Raw genomic sequence first — 8,818 nt, forward strand, 5'->3', positions numbered from 1 at the left:
TGCGGTGGGTGGGCAGGGCCTCCCTCTGCAAGGGAAGCCCGGGTTCCAGGTGCTGACAGCGGAGGGAAGCTCAGGTCCCAGGTGCTGGAGGGAAGCCCGGGTCCCGGGTGCCGGAGGGAAGCCTGGGTCCTGGGTGCCAGAGGGAAGCCGATGCCAGCAGCTGGGGGAAGGAAAGCCTACTCTTTTACGAATTTTGTGCATCGAGCCTCTAGTCCTATCTAATAAAAGAGAAACATGGTAATTAGCCATACTTCCGCTACCCTTCCCATTGGCTAATCAGGGTGATATGCAAATTAACTGCCAGCCAAGATGGTGGCTGGCAGCCAGGCAGCTTGAAGCGAACATGAGGCTTGATTGCTTCAGTGACAGAGGAAGCCAACGTTCCCTGCCTGCCACTGCCGGCCTCTGAGCTTGCAGTTTGAAACATTGTTACAAATATAGAAGCTAAACAAAACCCCAGAAACCTGCTTTCAGCAAGCCGGGATTTCAGAGCTGGAGTTGAAACAGTGTTTTGATTATAGAACCCAAACAAACCAGATACCTGCTTTCAGCAGCCGAGGCCTCAGAGCTAGAGCCAAGCCTCAGAGCTAAAGCTGGCCCAGAATTAAAAAAAAAGAAAAAAAGGAGCAGTTGGGAGCTTCAGTCACCCGCCAGCCTGAAAACGGCCCTCAGCCCCTCATCCAGGTTGGCCAGGCACCCAAGCGGGACCCCCACACTGAAGGGGGTGTGACCAGCTGCAAACAGCCATCAGCCCCTCACCCAGGCTGGCCAGGCACCCAAGCGGGACCCCCACCCTGGTCAAGGACACCCTTCAGGCAAACCAGCCGGCCCGCACCCGTTCACCAGGCCTCTATCCTATATAGTAAAAGGGTAATATGCCTCCCGGCACCGGGATTAGTGTGACAGGGGGCAGCGCCCAAATCTCCTGATTGCCCTGCGGCTCTGTGTGTGACGAGGGACGGGGCCACAACCTCCCTATCCACCCTGCTCTGTTCGTGACAGGGTGCGGCACCCTAACCCCCTGATCGGCCCTGTTCTGTGTGTGACAGGGTGTGGTGCCCCAACCCCCCCCCCCAATGGGCCCCGCTCTGTGTGTGACGGGGTAGAGCCATAACCTTCCCATCGGCCCTGCCCTGAGTGTGACAGTGGCGGCGCCCCAACCCCCTGATCCGCCCTGCTCTGTGCATGACAGGGGGCAGCGCCCCAACTCCCCAATCAGCCCTGCTCTGAGCCCGACCAGGGGCTGCACCCAGGGATTGGGCCTGCCCTTTGCCACCTGGGAGCAGGCCTAAGCCAGCAGGTCGTTATCTCCCGAGGGGTCCCAGACTGCGAGAGGGCACAGGCCGGGCTGAGGGACACCCCCCTCCCCCGAGTGCACAAATTTTTGTGCACCAAGCCTCTAGTATATTTATAAAAGCCTAAGCGACCATCCGACTGTTCAACCATCCAACCAGTAGCTATGATGCACAATGACTACCAGGGGGCAGATGCTCTGACTGGTAGCTATGATGCACACTGACCACCAGCCGGCAGATGCTCAACACAGGAGCTGCTGAGCTGCGGTGACTTGGCAGCTGCAGTCCTTGGGTGATGCACCAGACCAGAGAGAAAGGAGCCCGATTCCGGGGGGTGTCACCCGAGAACTGCCCTCCCGCAATCCGAGACCCTTCGGGGGATGTCGGAGAGCCGATTTCGGCCAGATCCCCACAGGCTAAGCCGAGGAACCCCACCAGGGCACGAATCCATGCATCAGGCCTCTAGTTAATATATAAAAATAATAATATGCCATGAGCTAGTGGGGTTTATCCTGGGAATGCAAGACTTAGTTTAATATTCAAAAATCAATCGATGCAACCTACCATATTTAATAGTCTAAAAAGAAAAACCACATGATAAATTGTATGCCAACAGATTAAATACCCTACAAGAAATGGACAAATTCCTAGAAAGATATGATTGCCCAAACTGGCTCAAGAATAAATGAAAATCTGAATAGACCTATAACAAATAAAAAGATTGAACAAGAAATCAAAACACTTCCCACAAAGAAAAGCCCGGGCTCAGATGCCTTCATTAGTGAATTCTACCAAACATCTAAAGTAGAATTTATACCAATTTTTCACAAACTCTTTCAAAAAATAGAAAAGGAGGGAGCAATAAAAGGAAATGAAGTTCTGATACATGATACAGCATGGATAAACCTTGACAACATGCTAAGTGAAAGAAACCAGTAACAAAAAGACCACATATTATACTAGTGGCCCAGTGCACGAAATTCATGCAAATTGAAAGGGAATTAGAGGAACGTAATTTGGACTATCTAATATGTGAGCGTGAGGCAGTCCGCGTTTCTGAAATTCAATGACATGAATTTTACCTATTACTTGGCCAAATAAATGGAATTTACAGATATCATTTAAAAGTGCATTCAGCTTAATATTAAAAACTCTGGCTACCAAGTCAGGTCTGTTTTCAACTTTTTGCCAGTGTTGCAAATTGTTTGCAATATCTGCCCATTTGGGGTTGCATGTCATGGTTATGAATAAATTGGGCTTGCCATACTTTGTTACAATTGCCATAGCATCCTGATATCGATGCTGCATATTCCTGGGACTACCCTCAAAAGATGATGGAAGTATTATCATTTTACCAATCGGCACATTGTCATTTTCAGATCTAGATTTGAGATAATCCATCAAACCACTATAGTTTTCAACTCTCAACTTAGATTGGTTTGCTTTGATGAAATTTATCTGATTGGCCTCCATTTTTTAATATGAATCCACGATAAACTGTTGAGTTAATTTTCCTGCATTTAAAATAGGATTGAATGTGTCCCGCACAGAGAGATGAAATCCATAATACTGCATTTGTCTGCCTCGTGTCCTTACATTTTGTCTAGTATTATTGTCGATTACACTGTCGTCTCTGAGCCTTAAGGCAATATCTGTTCCCCAGCCTTTTTCACCATGTGGAAAAAGAATAGGATATGTCATTGCATCTAATGTAGGAAACAGGATATTGATTTGTTTCATTTTAGTGGCATTTGGATTATTGGGATCTGGTTTACAATGAATGAGCAAGTCCCTTTCAAAAGGAGGTTCTCCATCTTCATTTCTGAATATGACAGCAATCTCAGTTACACAGGGAGCATTATATCTACCTGGGTCACTGTTACGATCGTATTTAATTGCCACTGTTACTTCTGTGGGAGCAATACCTTTTGCTGCTGTTTCAGACTGGGCTTCCTTTTCTACCTCATGTAGAATCTTGTACAATTTGTTAATTCATTTATTTCATGCATGAGGTTGTTGATATTGATCATGAGTCTGAGCAGCCCTGGTTTTCTGGCATTGCTAATCTTTTACTTGTAGCTTTGGCTGTATCCAAAATATAGAGTTGAGCAAACTTCCAAGAAACACCATCCAAAGGATATAAAGTTCTAGTACGGTGATAAACTTGTCCGTGTATTCTAAAACAATATGGCCCATATCCTGATGGCAATTCAATATTTGTATCCATGAAAGCAAAAGAAAAAGAACTATTTATGGAACGAATAATTTCCATGAAATTTTTACTGTCAGAATCTTCGTTCGTCATTAATCTTTTTAAGTATGCTGGGTAATCTGGAAAATGTGTATCATTTGGACATAATTTCCCTTTGCTACAACATCGAGTAAATTTCCCATCAGATGGTTTTTCATCAGAGAAATTTAGTGATAGGCAAAATTCACATCGAACAGTCATTCCACCACACTATGTTCGAGAATTGCATCCTCATGTACTCCATTTTTGCTGAGAAAGCAGCTCCTACCAGTATTGGTAGTACTTGTTGATGACTGTTCTCTAGACATATTCTGTCATCGCCACCTCCTTCTTTCAACTTCAAAGGCACGTTGGTCTTTAGACATTTTCTGTCAATAACGCTGGTGTTTTTTGGCATCAGAGCGACATTTTTCCAGTAGCTGGTGTTCAGATACATTCTGTCACAGGCGCTGCCTTCTTTCAAGATCAGACGCACGCTGCTCTGAAGACATTTTCTGTTGATAACACCGGCATATTTTGGCTGCAGAGCTACTTTGTATCAAAAGTTGTTCTTTAGACATAGTCCCACCTCTCTCCTGTCAGGTCTGAGATGCAGGTGAATGAGAGTCCTGGCTGTCAGGCCGCTGAGAGCTGTCTGACCAAAGGCTGATTCTGGCTGATTCTGTGGGGGTGGGACTTCCTCCTCCCTGCTGTCAGTTTCCACAGCTGTGATGAGAAAACTGGGGTGACAGAGGGAGCCGCGACCTTCAAGCTGCCCTCTCTCTCATTCTGCTCTATGTCCAGCAGTCTCCTGCTCTAACAAGTCCTCCAAACCTCCCGCTCTCCACCTGCTCTCCGCCAGCAAGGTCCTGGGAGCCCGCGGGTGTGGCTAGGCGCAGGCAGCCTCGCCTCCCAGACCCGTAATGGTCCCAGGAGCCCACGGCCACCATCGCCTCCTGGGGCGCTTGACATCTGCATATGCAAATTAACCGCCATCTTTGCCAGGTTAATTTGCATACTCACTCTGATTGGCTAGCGAGCATAGCGGAGGGACGGTTAATTTGCATGTTTCTCTCTTATCATATAGGACTAGAGGCCCAGTGCACAAAAATTTGTGCACTCAGGGGTAGGGGGGTCCCTCAGCCCAGCCTTTGCCCTCTCACAGTCTGGGACCCCTCGGGGGTGACCACTTGCTGGTTTAGGCCTGCTCCCCGGGGGATTGGGCCTAAGATGGCAATCAGACATCCCTCTGGCAGCCCGGCAGCCCTTGGGGGATGTCCATTTGCCAGTGGGAAGCAAACCTAAGCTGCAGTCAGACATCCTTAGTGCTGCTGAGGAGGTGGGAGAGGCTCCCACCACCACCGCTGTACTGGCAGCCATCAGCCTGGCTTGTGGCTGAGCAGAGCTCCCCCTGTGAGAGCGCACTGACCACGAGAGGGCAGCTCCTGCATTAAGCGTCTGCCCCCTGGTGGTCAGTGTGTGTCATAGTGACCAGTCATTCCCAGTCCTTCTGCTGTTAGGGTCAGTTTGCATATTACCCTTTTATTATACAGGATAGAGGCCTGGTGCACGGGTGGGGGGCGGCTGGTTTGCCCTGAAGGGTGATCCAGATCAGGGTGGGGGTCCCGCTTGGGTGCCTGGCCAACTGGATGACGGGCTGATGGCTGTTTGCAGCTGGTCACAGGGTGCGGGTTCCCACTGGGGTGCCTGGCCAGCCTGGATGAGGGGCAGAGGGCTGTTTTCAGGCTGGTGGGCAACTGAAGCTCCCAGCCTCTTTTTTTTTCTTTTTGTTTTATTCTGAGATTTATTTACCTTCTATGGCTGTCACTGGAGCTGAGAGCCCACTCCAGCTCTGAGGCCGTTGCCGGCTGAAAGCAGGCATCTGGGTTTGTTTAGCTTCTATAATTGAAACTCTGTTGCCATCACTGGCCGCTCTAAGCTCTGAGGCCCCGCTGGCTGAAAGCAGGTACCTGGGGTTTGTTTAGCTTCTATAATTGCAACATTGTTGCATCCGGAGATCAGAGCTCAGAGCTGAGCGTGGCAGGCGGGGAACCTTGGCTTCCTCCATCAATGGAGCAAGCAAGCCTCCTGCTCGCTTCAGCTGCGTGGCCGCTGGCCGCCATCTTTGTTGCCAGTTAATTTGCATATCCTGCTGATTAGCTAATGGGAAGCGTAGCAGAGGTATGGTTAATTACCATGTTCATCTATTATTAGATTGGATGATTCCATTTCTATGAACTGTCCAGAATAGGCAAATCTACAGAGACAGAAAGTAGATTAGTAGTTGTCAGGGTCTGGGGGAGAGAGGAGTGGTATAGGTACGGGGTTTCTGTTAGGGGGAGTGAAAGTTTATAAAATTACATAGTGGTGATGGTTGTACAATGAACTGTGTACTTTTATTTTTTTTAATATATTTTCATTGATTTCAAAGAGGAAGTGAGAGAGAGAGATAGAAACATCAATGATGAGGGGGAATCATTGATCGGCTGCCTCCTACATACCCCACACCGGGGATCGAGCCCAAAACCCGGGTATGTGCCCTGACCAGGAATTGAACCATGACTTCCTGGTCCATAGGTCAATGCACAACCACTGAGCCATGCCAACTGAGCTACTTTTACTTTTCAGATGGTGAATTTGATAATATGTTAGTTACAGCTCAATTTTTTTAAATATATTTTATTGATTTTTAATAGAGAGGAAGGGAGAGGGATAGAGAGTTAGAAACATGGATGAGAGAGAAACATCAATCTACTTCCTGCATACTCCCCACTGGGGATGTGCCCGCAACCAAGGTACATGCCCTTGACCGGAATTGAACCTGGGACCCTTGAGTCTGCAGGCCAATGCTCTATCCACTGAGCCAAACCGGTTAGGGCAGTTATAGCTCAATTTTTAAAAAATCTGTATACAAATGTTTATAGTGCTTCTAGTTATAATCAGCAAAAATGAAAGCAATCCTAATATCCTTCAATGAGTAAAAGGTAAATAAATTATGGTACATTCATACAATGTAATAAATATAATAAAATGAAATAAACTATAACACTCAAAAAATTGGATGAATCTCTAAAGCAGTGTGCTGAATGAAAGAAACAAATTTCAATAGGTTACAGATTGCGTAATTCCATTTATATGAAAAGACAAAACTATATTGATGGAGAATAGATAACTGGTTACCAAAAGTTAGGAGTGGTGACTACAAAGAGATAGAATGAGGGAGTTTTTTGGAGTAATGGAACTGTATGTATCTTGATTATGTATAACTGTGTTAAAATTCATGAAACACCAAAAAAGTCAATTTTACCTGTAGTTAATTTAAAAATAAAATTTTAAAAGATATCCCAAAAGATATACTCATCTCCTGTGTAGTTGTTATAAAATATAAACAACACTACACTAGAGAACTTATACATAGAAGAGGGACATGAATTTAGGGATCAATCCCATCAGTGAACTGGTTCCAGAAATGCCCGGTATTTACGCAAATTCCTCTACTCAAATCTTTCCCAAATGCAATGAAGACATTATTTTGGATCTTAATATATTTATTACTTTAAAGCAAGTTCTTTCTTGTTATCTAGAAGTTGCTGACTTGCCCATATAAAATGAAGTGAATGAGTTAAAAATCTTAGTAATTATTCAGGTATGCATCCCAAAAGCCAAGACAGGAAAAAAGACATGTCTTAGATAATACATGTGAAATTACCTTGCATATTGTGGAATCCTATAAAGTGATAGGTATTTTTATTTGGAATTATATTTCCTATGCATTTAGGAACCTGATGTTGAATTTTTCTGGGAGACAGATCCACAGAATTTTAGAGCTAGAAAGGACTTAATGTTAATCCATTCACTTTATTTTGCAAATGAGGAAACTGATGCCCAGAAGTGCTATGGAACTTGTTTAAGATCACACAGCTAGTTGATGACACTACAAAAACTAGAATTCTCTCCTCTTAACTCTAATCTCTTCCCACTCCCGTCAAGTTACTTGTGGAGCCATAATCGGAATAACCAGCACTCAAATATAGTAGGAACTCTTTGTAATGATGGTCCTCTATTGGGGATCAGCCTTAGAAGCTAAGTTGTTTTATATCCAGGCTCTTTCAGTTCAAGGTTCCTTCCAGGGACACGATTGAGCTAATGAACATGAAATGCTAAAGGATTCTACTCTGTTTTGTAGGCAGGGTCAGTGAGCCCAATGCTAAGCTGGGCATTTTTAGCTACATTCATGATTTCTATGATTCATTTTTAGTCTACTTGTCCCTAAATATAAGGTTAAACCATACTGAATATGCTCCTTTTTCTATTGTTTCCAGGTAGTGGCAATCTTCCAAAATCTTTTCATTCAATTGCTGTTATCATGGGAACACAATGCTTTACTTTCAAGTTTCATGAGGGGATGGAGGGATACAGATTCTCATACAGTTTGGAAATGGCTAATCAATCTATTAAGTGAAACAGTATGCATAATGGGTGAGAATCCTGGAGCCACTACTTACTAGTTATTTACCCTTCCCTTCTCTGTGCCTCATTTTCCTCATTTGATTTTTGCAATGATTAAATGAGTTTATACATGTAAAGTACTCAGCTCAGTGCCTGGATCATAATGAGCATTTGATAAATATTACTATTTTTCATAAAAGGTCTCAGAAGTTATACATCACTCTAGAAAACAACTCCAGAAGGGCATGTTCACTCATATCCCCAACACTTACAATGCCTAACACCTAGAAGATCCTATATAATAAAATGCTAATATGGAAATTGTCCCCTCGACCAGGAGTGCGACCTGGAGTTCAACCGGGAGTTAGACCAGGGGGCAGGGCAGGCTGCTGCCCATGACCCCTCCCCCAAGCCGGCCCTGCCTGATTGTCCTCCCCCACCCCTATCGAGGGCAGGGCCCGGCTGGCTAGACCCCACCCATGCATGAATTCATGCACCAGGCCTCTAGTGGTTAATAAATGTTGAATGAGTAAATGCAGCTTAATTCACAATACTTTAGGAGTTATCTCCTCCTTCAAAAAACTGTATTATTGGGAACTACAACACTCCCTCTCCCACATGACAAGGGCAATTTTACCCACCTAAAATGTTCCATTGGTAGGAATCCAGAGAGCCAGAGGCAAGATAATTAGATAAGAGAAGTTTCCAAGGGGAAAATGAGGTTCCTGGATTGATCTACAGTAAGAGAGAAAAATCAGACAGGAGGAAATAACTTGACTCACTTCCATTTACTGAGAACCAACAGTGTGCCATACAGTATCCCAAACAAAAATTCAACTCTGAG

The sequence above is a fragment of the Myotis daubentonii genome, chromosome 2 (assembly GCF_963259705.1).
Source record: "Myotis daubentonii chromosome 2, mMyoDau2.1, whole genome shotgun sequence".
In the NCBI taxonomy this organism is placed as follows: Eukaryota; Metazoa; Chordata; class Mammalia; order Chiroptera; family Vespertilionidae; genus Myotis; species Myotis daubentonii.